At 37.3% G+C, this 14,301-nt stretch overlaps 1 protein-coding gene across 1 annotated transcript in view; it reads right to left on the bottom strand.

The window, feature by feature from the left end:
• The window catches only part of ENTPD1 (ectonucleoside triphosphate diphosphohydrolase 1), a 131,035-nt gene extending 116,808 nt beyond the window's left edge, over positions 1 to 14,227 (bottom strand). Inside the window, exons 1-2 of the mRNA XM_045040492.1 lie at positions 14,030 to 14,227; positions 12,958 to 13,009 (exon numbers count right to left, since the gene is read on the bottom strand). The gene's annotated coding sequence lies outside the window, so the exon portion shown is untranslated. The remainder of the gene's footprint in view (positions 1 to 12,957; positions 13,010 to 14,029) is intronic.
• Between the last annotated feature and the right edge of the window lie 74 nt (positions 14,228 to 14,301).

Raw genomic sequence — 14,301 nt, 5'->3', positions numbered from 1 at the left:
AAAATAAAACAAATGTGAAGTGTTAGTATACCCTCCCTGTTCCAGACAGATGACAAGCAACGTCACTTCTAAACACACTCAGGAAGGAAAGGCCACTATTGTGTTACACTGTGTTTTTTTCTACTAGGAAGACATTCACACAAATATCTATCACCATCATTTTTTTAAATGAAACAGGGCATAAATAACTAACAGTATTTTCATACAATTATTTTCTTACCACTAATCCCTCACCAAAAAAACTACATCCAATTAATTGCATATCAGTATCTGACAGTCATTTCTTTTCAGTAGTTATTTCCTTTTATTTTTGACAGTGTGCTTTACTCTTTTAACCACTTCCTCTTTTATCTTTATGTGATTCAACATTTCTGATGATCCAGTAATTATGCCCAAGATCACACTTCTTTGTCCTTTCTCTTTTCACTTCCCTTGTAACGTAGAAAATAGGCCTAATGACAAAATACCATTCGTTTATAGTAAGGAGTGCTAGGCAGAACATCTTCTTTTTTTTTAAATATAATTTATTGTCAAGTTGGCTAACATACAGTGTATACAGTGTGCTCTTGGTTTTGGGAGTGGATACCCGTGATTCATCACTTACGTACAACACCCAGTGCTCATCCCAACAAGTGCCCTCCTCAGTGCCCATCACCCATTTTCTCCTCTCCTCCGAGCCCCGCTCCAACCAACCCTCAGTTTGTTGTCTGTATTTAAGTCTGTTATGGTTTGCCTCCCTCCCTCTCTGTTTGTAACTATTTTTCCCCTCCCCCATGACTTTTTCTGTTAAGTTTAGACAGAACATCTTCTATGTGAAATCATCAAATCCAAGAAATTAATGAATTAATGAAATCATAATTATTGTTCCTAAATGGGGATTTCAGAGTTTCTGCCTTGTTACAAATCAGGAATTAAGATATCACCAACCCAGAAAAAATCTTGAAACAAAAGACAATATTTCCTTTAGGGCTATCAAACTTTACTGCCTTAAGATCCCTAACAGTGTAACAGTGTAGTCCCTCATTTGGCTGGCTTAAAGTTTTTAACAAAAGGAACTTTAAGGGAGAAGAGATGGGATTTGTTTGTTTGTTTGTTTGTTTGTTTGTTTGTTTGTTTGTTTTTAATGTACCACCACTGGGAAAACAAGCATTTGTCAGCTGTTACCCACAGGAAGAAGGCAGAGGAAGATGGAGACAAATGTTTCATTAAGAAAACAAAAAGAAGATATTTCATAAGAGTTAACATAAAGGTGTCATTCTTACTGTTGGCTCTATTGTTTTAAGTCTTCGTGTGGGTGGGAGCCAGAAGATTTAAAAGTAGAGGGAAGGAAAAGGTTTTGCCCTTTTCCTTAAAGCAAGTCAACTCTTTTTAATTAGGCTTCTGGCTGTTATCTCTTTGCTTCACACCAGGAACATTATAATACCCCATTATCACACCATCTTGAGAAAATAGATGTTGCCCTCCTGAACTTTGGTAAGAAGCCTAACAGCTCAGGCTCACCACTCAAGGAAAGAAAGTTTTTGCATAGATCCACCTCCCAGTAAGGCTAAAGGAACTAATTTTTAAAACTCTCTAGAATATGACAAGCCATTTTCCATGTAGGTAATTTTCACTGTCCATATTTGTGTTTATCTGAAATATTAATTGGTAGGAACTCCTATTTAAAATGCTAGAATATCTAATACGTGTTTAAAGAGAGAGAGAGAGAGAGAGAGAGAGAGAGAGAGAGAGAGAGAGAAATACTGGGAAAGAACTGAGAATTCAAATAAAATTAAATATATTCAGTGGTTAGATAGCCTTAGTAAGCTACTATTTTTATATTCCTAAACTTGTTAAAGATTGCTCCAGTTTGTAATACCTAAACAAAAACTTACATTAGCATTAAAAAAATGGGGGGGGGGATGGAATGAATACTCAAATAATCTAATTTACACAGAATGTTTATGTGACTTCTCTGATATTTATACAACTGTCACTCCAAATATGGAAATTTTAAATTCATTTGGGTTTTGGCATCAGACTGCTAGGGGTAATCAAATAGATAGATAATGTTATTTTGATGTTAATTTTAGGGTGCTGCAGTCAATACAAAATGAACAAGAACAAACCTTTTAGAATCTCTGAAATTTAAAAAAAAAAAAAGAGTTTTATTCAAGTTAGGACAGCTGCCCAGGGAACACACTCATCACAGGAAAGAAAGTGCTCAAGAGAATGAACAGTTTTTGCAGGGTTATGCCCTTTTTTACATCTTTTAAAATCTCAAAAGATTATAGATGCACATATAGGCGGGGATCACAAGTTTTAACATCAAGGAATTCAGCAGGTAGGAATGTTGATCCATATCTTAAGGACAAGATGGTTTTCCTTTAGGCTACTCATTTACAAAGCAGGTGTATAATGTATGCTTGGTGGGCCATAAGTCAGGCTTTTGGTTTAAACAAAGTTTATGTACATTCAGACTGACTTAGAAAGAACTCTAAGATTGCTTCCCTTATAGATCAAGCCTTTAGAGTTTTTTCCTATGAGAGCCCCAGTCAAAATAAAAATATGTCTACTACCTGCCTGCTAATATCTTAGATTTCCTTAACTGTGAGTGGACAAGTTATTTTATTTCACAATTAGTTGTAAACAGCCATGAGAAAAGTAACAACAGATTCTAGGTTTAAAATAGAAGGAAATGCCTGTACTTAAATGAATTATAAATATTGATATGAATATAAATATTGATCTGACCGATAAATGGTGAGAGAGGGGTTAGAGAGATTACACTGTCCCTATAACACATTCTGAGTCCTTCTTATGGATGATTAACTAGTAAGGAAATCTTTCAACAAAGAAATGGGTATTAATTAAAATAAATCTTTATGATTATGAAGTATGAATTGCATACAGGTTATCCAGAGGAAATTCCTAGACAACTTGCAAATAGGAGGCAAAGATCTTGAGTCATCTCTAGACTGAATTCTTACTATAATTCTCAGATATAGAGAAGAAATTTCTAGAAAGTAAATTTAAATGGAGGCCTCACCTTTTGGAGGTTGTCAAGGCTCATTGATTAAGAGTTTCTCTTGGTTAAATGAATCCTTTCCCCCTCAAATAAATAAGAAAATTCAATGTACCAAAACTATAACTCAAATCTAAAAGTCAGGAAACTTTGGGAGTACCAAGTGTGATCACATCACCAGGTGTTGGAGCTCCACATTTTGTCCAAACAAATCCCACCATTTGACTGGACTCCTTGGACCAAGCACTCCAGGGAACAAACTGGCATTCCATCAACTTTTGAACCTTAACATGGTCATAATTTACTGTGGAAACACTATTAAAGGAATATTATGTTCTTGAAAGCTTCCCAGATTATAAACTCTGAACTAGAGCTAGCAGTGAGAGTGACCAGACAGACAGGCAAAATTTAAAAGTTCATGCTCCCAGAGAAGTGGCACCACCTTCAAACCCAGGCAAGGGGCCCCTGCCCTAGTCCTGCATCCTACAGGGACCCATAAACCAGAAAATTTAGTGAAAATTACATGGTCACTTCTGTCACTCAGGACCAGGGGCTCAGTGATGGCACTGGGCAACTCACAATGTTCTACATTTGCTGCTGTGCTTCACACAATTCAGGCTCCAGAAAAACACTGTGCCATGTACCTTCTCTTGTGTCCATGAAAGAAAAGATGACTGTATCCAAATGAAGAATTGAAGACTGAGGCACTGCTGATATCAGAAATGGGCATTGTTGGGGCACCTGGATGGCTCAGTCGGTTAAGCATCTGACTTCCGCCCAGGTCATGATCTCACAATTTGTGGGTTTGAGCCCCACATCGGGTTCTGTGCTGACAGCTCGGAGCCTGGAGCCTGCTTCAGATTCTGTGTCTCCCTGTCTCTCTGACCATCCTCCATTCATGCTCTGTCTCTCTCTCTCTCTCTCTCTCTCTCTCTCTCTCTCTCTCTCTCTCTCAAAAATGAATAAACTTATAAACATTTTTAAAAAAAGAAGAAGAAATGGGCATTATTTCATAGTGTGGGGAGGATTTGAGCTGGAAAATAATTAGGGAAAAATAGATTATAATTCTTTCCTCTCAAATACCATGACTGCAATACAGTTTTTGAATAGTGAAATATTTGCCAATAGAGCAAAGTATTCGTTTTCTCGAACTCTTCATATCCGCCATTCATAATTTAGTACAGTTTTTATAACAGTTGTACAGGCAGCTGAAGAATTAAATATTATATAACATATATACTTGATAATTATACCCTAAATTTGTATGCATATAAGTCTAGATATAACCTATGTGAGACACAATGCCTATTCTTCTCATTGACAAACTACAATTATAAATAGTTTCAGGCTTACAGAAATATTTAGCAAGACTTAATTAACTTTTTAAAAACTGACTTACAGTTACATTTACATTTAAATAAAACTTACATTTAAATAAAATTAAAATTTGATATTCATTATTATTTTTTGCCTTGCCTTTACATTTAGCAAATAATTTTTTAATGTTTTTAAACTTTTTAATTAATTTATTTATTTTGAGAGAGAGAGAGAGAGAGAGAGCACACAAGCAGGGGATGGGCAGACAGAGAGGGAGAGAAAGAGAACCCCAAACAGGTTCTGCACTGCCAGCAGGGAGCCCGACGCGGGGCTTGAACCCACAAACCATGAGATGATGACCTAAGTCAAAAACAAGAGTCAGACGCTTAACTGACTGAGCCACCCAGGTGCCCCGCAAATAATATTTAATATATTAGAAGAAAAATAATTTTTTAAGACACTGAATTTAAAAAATTTTTACATTTTCTTAAACATATATGCTTTGTATAACAAGATATTTAAGTTTCATATCCTTTTTGTGGCAATTGTAAAAATTGGACTCAAAGTTTTTGACACACCTCCCATACAGAGGTAGGGGGTTCATATACCCTCTGGATGGGCTTATAACTGCTTCAACCAACAGAGTACAGTGAAAGAGACACGACATGGCTTTTGAGGTGAATTCGGACTAGGTTCTGCAGCTTCTGCCTTGCTCACCAGAACAGTCATTCCTGAAGCCCTGAGTTTCCATTTAAAAAGTCCAACTATCCTGGGGCTGCCATACTGAGAGGAAGTGTAAGCCATAAGAATAGATCACATGCATGGGGTGCCTGGGTGGCACAGCTAGTTAAGCGTCATGATCTCATGGTTCACGAATTCAAGTCCTGTGCCGGGGCTCTGTGCTGACAGCATGGAGCCTGCTTCAGACGCCATGTCTCCCTCTCTCTCGGCCCTTCCCCGGCTCACACTCTGTCTCTCCCTCAAAAAGTAATAAACATTAAAAAAAAAAAAAATAGACCACATGCAGGCATTGCTGTTAATAGTCCCAACTAAGCCAAGCTTTCAAATATTCCCATCCCAAATACCAGACAAGTGAGTGAAGAAACCTACAGATGATTCTGCACCCCCGCCATGAAAGTCTCCCCCAACTATCTGAGTCATGGCAGCTCAGACTCCAGACATCATGAAGCAGAGAAAAGCCACTTCTGCTGTACCCTGTTCAAATTCCTGACCCAGAGAATCCATAACAATATAAAATAGTTGTAATTTTTTTTTAATTTTTTATTTATTTTTGGGACAGAGAGAGACAGAGCATGAACGGGGGAGGGGCAGAGAGAGAGGGAGACACAGAATCAGAAACAGGCTCCAAGCCATCAGCCTAGAGCCTGACGCGGGGCTCGAACTCAAGGACCGCGAGATCGTGACCTGGCTGAAGTCGGACGCTTAACCGACTGCGCCACCCAGGCGCCCCTAAAATAGTTGTAATTTTGTACCATCCAATTTGGGGATGGTTTGTTACACACCGACAGATAACTTGAATGCTTTGAATAGAGTTACATTTTTTTAACTTATATCATTGAGAATGATTATTAATTAAACCAGTGATAGAAAATATAAAAGTAGAGAGAAGGAAAAACAATTTCAGAAACAAAAGAAGAAAGAGGGCCTTCTAGTTACAACAGCGTGAAGGAACTGGCAATTCCTTTCTATAATAAGTTATACCCGTACTTTAGAGAAGATAGATATATTTTACCATATTCCTGTCAGTAAGTACAACTAAAAACCCTGGACATTATATGTATATGAGGAAGAAAACTCTAAAAGGTGGAGAGAAGGCAGACTGGCTAGGGACCTTGGGTCCCTAGAAATGACATAGTGGTGAACTCCCTGAGTTTTCTTTTTGCTTTATATATCCCAAATTTGGAGGAAGCTAGCTCTGACCCACCACCATGCCAGAAATAGCAAGCAATGCTGTTCCCTCACCCCCTCCAGTGTTAACGGAAGCCAAGTGAGGAACCAGATTTCTATTGTCATTTGTCAATAATGGGGCAGAGCCCCACTTCCACTGCCAGAGCAGTGTCAGAGTGAACTAGCTAAAACAGAAGGTTTAAATAAGACAGTCTTATAAACACCCAAAATATCCAGGTTTGGGGGTGCCCGGGTGACTCCGTCGGTTAAGCATCTAACTCTTGATTTTGGCTCAGGTCATGATCTCTCAGTTCATGAGATGAAGCCCCACGATGGGCTCTGTGTTGACAGTGCGGAACCTGCTTGGGAGTGCACATGCACTCTCTCCCTCTCCAGGTAAATGAATAAACATTAAAAAATGTCCAGGTTTTGACCAAAAATCATTCATCATGCCAATAACCAAAAAGACCACAAACTGAATGAAAAAAGATAATCAGTAGATGCTAGAACAGAGATTTTAGTTTAATTCTAGTTTAAATGCTTGTTTAATTTCTAGTTTATTTTCAAGTAGAAATTCTAGTTTAAATATTTACTAATATATTTAAAATAGTCACGTGAATTGGTCTTTGAGAGTTTCAATTAGTATGTAAATATAGGTAAGCCACTAAAATATGTTATGATTTAAATACCTGGTGCCCTTTTTTGGTTTTTTTTTTGGAAGGCCATGCTAATTTTATTAACCTATACACTGTGTAGGGGCACCCAGGTGGCTAAGTTGGTTAAGTGGCCAACTTCAGCTCAGGTCATGATCTCACACTTTGTGAGTTCGAGCCCCATGTCGGGCTCTGTGCTGACAGCTCAGAGCCTGGAATCTGCTTCGGATTCTGTGTCCCTCTCTCTCTCTGCCCCTACCCTGCTTGTGCTCTCTGTCTCTCTCTCAAAAATAAATAAACATTCTTTAAAAAACCTATACAATGTGTAAAGTATAAGTCTAGAATTTTAAATCACAAGCTTTTCTAGAAATCAATAAGAAAATACAAATAACCTATGTTAATCAGGACAGAAAAATTCAATAATCTTAAGGGACTTTATTTGCTCACAAAACTTTAAAGTTCAGAAGCAGGGCAGGTTTTTGGCCCAGTGGGATCTAGGGCCTCCAGAAAAATAACAACAGAACTTAGTTCTTGTTCATTACTGCTAGCCTCTGGTTTCTCCTCAGACTCTCTCCACATGGTACAAATTCAGGCTTCCATAGTCCTTAGTTCATGGGATCTCTGCAGAGACTTCTTTCAACAGTCCCAGCACAAGTTCTGTTGAGAGCTCTTTTTAGCCTACCTTGAGTCACATGCCCGTTCTTTAATCACTGTGGCTAAGGAGCTGCAGGACACTGGAAGGCCAGACCTGGTCACGTACTCATCATCTAAGCCACAGGAAATGGGTTCCCACAATAAATAAGAATTGTTACCAGGGGATGGGGAAGGAGATGCTCAACAAAAAACAACATATATCCACACATAACCCAATGGAAAAGCTTCCACAGGTAAAGGATATGAAGAAACAATTCATGATAAAACTATATGGCCAATAAACATGAAAATAACTTCAACCTCACCATTAACCAGGGAAATGCAAAATAATTCTTTTATTCTTTTTTGCCCATCAGATAAAAGTTATCAAGTGTAGGTAAGGCTATATGGGAAAATGAGAACTTTCCATACATTTGGTGGAAGTAGTAAGTTATACAGACCTTTGGGAAGGCTATCAGAAAACACATCCTTTGACCCAACAATCTACCTTATACAACTCTATCCAAAGAAATTCACACACAAGCACACAAATATATGAAAAAGATATTTGCTATGGCAATGTAATAGCAAGAGAAAAAATAAAGGAATAATTAAATAATGGGGTTTTTGTAGTATTGAATCCTATTCAACCATTAAAGAAATTTAAAGATCTCAGGATCTGTTTTTGAGACAAAAAAAGAAAAGCAAGTTGTGGAACAGTACATATATATGATCCGATTTATTTAAAAATAGAATTTGTATTATATGTATATTCATATGGAGATGTCTGGAAGGAGACTACATAGATGTCCACAAAACTGTGGGCAATGGAACATGATGGGATGCAATGGAGAAAAGTGTCACTCTTTATTCTTTTACTTGTGGGTCATTTAAGTTTTGTACAATGAGATGGTAGTTATTTATACTTTCGTCATTAAAAAAAGAAAAAGAGGCAAACGCAAATCCCAACAAGAAATGCAAATGGCCAGTAAGCATATGAAAAGATGTTCCTCCTCATCAATAATCAAAGAAAAGAAAGATAAATTTTGTCTGAGTGACAAAATTATTAAGGATTCAGTGTTGGTGGGAGTGTAGGCAAGCAGGCACTCGACTGATGGGACTTACTAAGTTAGTATCGTCTTTTTGGTGGTATTTCTCAAAATGTTAAGTCATGAGATCACGACCTTTTTCTTTTAATATGAAGAAAAAGATAGCATGTAATTCTGTTTCTTTAATGTAAAGAAAAAGATGGTTATCACAAATGAGTTTCATTTAGGAATGGTAATCAGTGTCTAATTAGTACAGTGCTTGCAATTAATACAAACAACTAAAGAAGCGTTTTTTTTTTAAGATTTCAAAGTGAAAACATATTTCTTTCCTCTATAATGTTTGCATTGTTTATTAATCTCTTAGTAAGCAAGGAAATTAGTTCCTCCAGAGCTACCAAACTTTTACTTTCTATTAGAAATGTAAATACTATTTATTTTATTTACTTGGATCAATGCTGTGAACTGCTGTTCAAATTATAGTTATTTTAATCATGATTATTATAAAAATTAATAATGGTTAAAAAAAAAGGATCCTGGGGAGAGGAAGTGGGAGGGGAGGAGACGGAATGTTTATGAAAGGACAATGGGAGGGATCCTTGTGCTGAGGGAACTGCTCTGTGGTGTTGGAAACATGAAACCACGTGCGTAATAAAATTGCGACACACATATAGGCTTAAAAGTAAAACTGGGAAAAAGTGAAGATGAGTGGATTATATCAATGCTAATATTCTGATGATGTGTACTGTAGTCTTGCAAGGTGTTACCTTTAGAGAGTACACAGGATCTCTCTGTATTATGTCCTACAACTTCATGTGAATCTACACTTTTCCCAAAATTAAAGTACAAATTGATGAAAATGATTCAACACATGTTCATAGCTAATATTTTTAAAGGGAACAAATTTAGAATCTTGCCTTTTTGCTTTCTTAATGATGTCTTTGCATTAAGAGAAGTTCTCAATTTTAATAAGATACAATTTAATCAATCTTTTTCTTTATGATCAGTTATTTTTCTGTCCAGTTTAATATTTGTCTACCCTATGATCATGAGAATATTCTTCAATGTTACCTTTTATTAACTTTATTGTTAACTGTCTACAGTCTATGTGAAATTAATGTTTGGGTATGTATAGCTAGTTAAGATACACTGTTGTCTGTATGACTATCCAATTGACCCAATACAACATATTGACATGATCACCCTTTCCTCACTGCACTATAGTACCATTTTTGTCACAGATCAAGTGACCACATATGTGTAGGTCCGTTTCTGGACTCCATGCTTTTCCATTGGTCTATTTGTCTATCTTATAGCCAAAGCTATGCCATTTTGTTCTAAACATTATTTGTCTTAATAATAAGAGGTAATACATAGTAGGAGTAGGCCTTCCAACTTTGTTCTTCAAAATTCTCTTGGCTATTCTTGGCCTTTTGCAATTATACATGACATTTGAAATCAGCCAGTCAATTTCTACCCCAAAAAGGCTGGGATTTTTACTGGGACTGAAATGAATCTACACATCAATTTGGGAAGAACTGACATGTTTGCATTAGTAAGTCTTCCTAGCCATCAATTTGGTGTAGCTCTCCATTTATTTAGGCTTTAATTCCTCTCAGAAATAGTATACAGTTTGATATGCAGAGATCTTGCACTATTTTAGATTTATTCCTAAGTATTTAGTTTTGTTATTATAAACTCTATCATCTAAAAATTTTAGATGATATTTGTAATATAGGAACACAACTGAGTTTTATATATTGACCTTGTGTTTATCTTTTTCCTTGCTCTTAATTTATTCCTGCATCTGTGCTTCCATCTGGGATCATTTTTCCTTTAGCCTGAACAATTCCCTTTAGCAATTTTTTGTGTGGGTTTGTTGGTGGAGATCTTTCTCAATGTTTGCTTTCTAAACACATTTTTATCTTAACTTCATGTCTGAAGGATATTTTGCTGGGTATAAAATACTAGGTTAGCTCCTTCTAAGACATTATTTAACTTTTTATAGCTTTCCACGTTTCTGTAAAAAGTGACGTGTGTCTTATTATTCTCTTTTGAAGGTAATGTCTTTTAATGCATATTATTTATAGATTTTCTCTTTGCATTCTGCCTCAAGGATTTGTGGAGGAATGTTGCATGTGCAGCTTGACAAGGTGAGCTAGTATCAGTCTTTAAGATGTGAGGCCTCCCTCTTCCTCCCAGATATCAAAAGCCATCACAGCTTTTCAGCAAAAGTACCTACATGGACTGTCCCTGTTCCCTTTAGGAACAAGTCCTTTTGCCATCCACTGCATGTATGAGTGGGAGTAAGGTTGAGAGGCTGCCCCACCTGTCTCTTCTATAGCCGTACCTCAATCAATAACTCACACATTGTTCAAGGACCCTACTGATACCAATAGTTTTTTTTCTCTGTACATAGAATATCCCCAAAACCCATCCGCATTTCTGCATTAAGCCTATGTTATGCAACTTTTGTCTGTCTACCTTCAGTCCAATCCCATCTGTTTCCTATTTTTTCAAGGATTCTCACAATGTCTGGTCCATTGATAGCACTCCTTCATGTTTTTCAATGTCAAAGTATGTGCATGGATACACATGAGTTTGTGAACCCATGTAACTTGTTTGTAATTCTTAGACTTGGGAAAGAAGGGAGGAGTTGGGAGAGGCAAGAACTTGCTCTCAAATGGCCATCTTGATTCAATCTCAGCTAAATTTTTAAGCACATATTGAACTCTTTTAATACCAAACACAGACACCTGCTAGTATCATATGATCTAATGTGGAAATCTCTGGTTCTGAAGTGATGTCATATTAAGCTATTTCAATTTAGCATGGTCTCCATGCTAAAACTGGCATCTGCATGACACGTGTGAATAAATTTCATTTTCCTTCATGAAAATTACCTTTTAAAAAATTTTTTTAACGTTTATTTATTTTTGAGACAGAGAGAGACAGAGCATGAACAGGGGAGGGGCAGAGAGAGAGGGAAACACAGAATCTGAAACAGGCTCCAGGCTCTGAGCTGTCAGCACAGAGCCCGACGCGGGGCTCGAACTCATGGACTGTGAGATCATGACCTGAGCTGAAGTCAGACGCTCGACCGACCAAGCCACCCAGGCACCCCGAAAATTACCTTTTAGATATTAATACTAGATCTCAAAAGAATTGAGAGTTCTGTATTACAGATTCCTACTAACATATAACAGTAACAACACAAATAATATTTTTGCTCAACTATAACAAAAAACAGTATTTTTAAAAAATAGCTATTTTAAAAACTTTGTTAAGTGCTAAAATTAAAAATAAGAAAGAGCAACTCAGATCCTGAGGTGAAAAAAAAAAAAGAAAAAAAAAAAGAAAGATCCTGAGATGTTATTTCTCTGTACTCCACCCTAAAATTACTCAATCAACAGACTCTTCTGCCAATACTAATAAATTCAGGAATAATTTATCACTGATTTACCATTGATGTTACAGTGTAAATTCCAAAATTGTAAATCTAAAATAATCTCCAATTGGTTGTACAATAGAAATTTTATATAAACACATGCAATCCCAAAATAATATAAACTCTAAATATTCAGAGCTAAATCTAAAGAGTTCAACAAAACACTCTTTTAAAAAATATTTAGGAGTACCTGGGTGGCTCAGTCAGTTAAGCGTCCAACTTCAGCTCAGGTCATGATCTCATGGTTCGTGGGTTCGAGCTACGCATCAGGCTGTCTGCTGTCAGCACAGAGCCTGCTTCAGATCCTCTGCCTCCCTCTCACTGGTCCTCCCCAGCTTGCATTCTCTCTCTCCCTCTCTCAAAAATAAATAAACCTTAGGGGCGCTAGGGTGCCTCAGTCGGTTAAGTGTCCGACTTCAGCTCAGGTCACGATCTCAAAGTTGATGGGTTCAAGCCCCACATCAGGCTCTGCGCTGACAGCTCAGAGCCTGCAGTCTGCTTCGGATTCTGTGTCTCCCCCTCTTGCTGCCCCTCCCCTGCTCATGTTCTGTCTTTCTCTCTCTCTCTAAAATAAATAAACATTAAAAAAAAGAAAAGAAAAATATTTAATGCACATCTAGCATGTCCTAGGTGCCATTCTAGGCCTGGGATATATCAGTGAACAAAAGAGACAAAACCCCCTGGTTTGTGTTTATGTTCTAGTAAATACATATAATTTGAATGATCTAAACTTTGCCCTTTCATCCAGAAATTACTAATAAGGTAGATAAATGCTTTATGCCCAAACACAAATATGCATGTTTCTTCTATCAGTCCATCACACGATCACATGAAAATATATTTGACTTACAGCTATAAAATAAATAAGTCACAGAGATGAAAGGTACAGCATAGGGTGTATCAGTAATATCGTAATGTTGTTGGATGACAGATGGTGATTACACTTACCATTGTGAGCACAGGATAATGTATAGAATTGTTGAACTAATATGTGGTACACCTGCAACCAATGTAACATTTATGTTAACCACACTTCAATAAAAACTAAGTAAATAACTAAATAAAAATACGTTTGAGAACATTTATACCCAGACACACATTTAGCTACTGACTTCAAAACATTAGAATATCAATACCTTGTCAGAGAATGTGAGAAAGGTCAGGGATCCTAAAATTTATCTGCCTATGTTTTTCACCTGGAAAAGGAGGTAGTGGCTAGAGGTTAGGTAAGTATACCAGATTTTAAGTAACTCCTACCAGATCTGTTTCTACCTCCAAAATAAGCAACTGAAATAATACAGATGTCAGACCTGTGCAGACTGAGGAGAACATTGGGTCTTAGCTGGAGCAAGATTTTGATCATCCAGAGTTGCACTGTCCAAATGGTAGCTGCTAATCACATGTAGTTATTTAACTTTGAATTAATGAAAAATTTAAAATTAAGCTCCTAAGTCAAAGTAGCCACATTTCCAGGGAACAGCAGCCACATATAGCCTGTTATATATAGCCACATATATAGCACTGAACATGCAGATAGAGAACATTTCCAACATTGCAGAACGTTCTATCAGATGGTGTTTCAGAGAATGAGTAGAAAACACTGCCACTCCTGGGAAAGACCAAAACTTTCCCAAGAGGGCTACAAAAAGTGGCGACTATCATAGCAAAAACTAATTTTTCTTCTCTCTCCCTTGGCTATTTCCATCCCTGCTTCTTCTAGAAAATCTGTCTCTCCTTTCTTTACTCTTTCTCTCCCTCGCTTCTCACATTTTTTCCTACCCCATTTCTCACCCCCTTCTTTATTTTTTCTAATAACAGCTACACAGTCCACAGGTAACGATTACAACATTTATTGAGGTTTAACTTTTTTAATATTTCTCAATGTTAAAATTTAAGAAGCCGAATCTTTCTGTTTCCAAAAAATACAATATTTAGAGGTGACTTTTTTTTAAGGTATATATGAACTTCAGTGTATTTTCTTCCCCGAGATCATTATTTTTCCTTAGAAAGAGTTTCTCACCTTCAGAACCCCGGGTGGAAGAGATGTACAATTCTCGTTCCAGCCTCTAGGGTTTCCCTCTATCGAGGAAGGCCCCAGTCCTGTGGGCCGCGACGCCGGCGCCACACTCCGAGCCACCTGTCTTTCCGCTGACCTTCTAGTGTCACCTAGCGGAGAGAAGGGGCAAGGGCTCCTCCGAGAGTTTGGCCGTTACCAAGCGACGGAGGCGGGGCGCGGCCGGCCTAAGGAGGAGGGCGCACACTAACAGCTGTTAAAAGAGCTGTAACAACGCC

Source organism: Felis catus, chromosome D2, assembly GCF_018350175.1.
Source record: "Felis catus isolate Fca126 chromosome D2, F.catus_Fca126_mat1.0, whole genome shotgun sequence".
Lineage (NCBI taxonomy): Eukaryota > Metazoa > Chordata > Mammalia > Carnivora > Felidae > Felis > Felis catus.
Note: the sequence above shows the minus strand (reverse complement) of the source record. Positions and strands in the feature narration are given on the sequence as shown.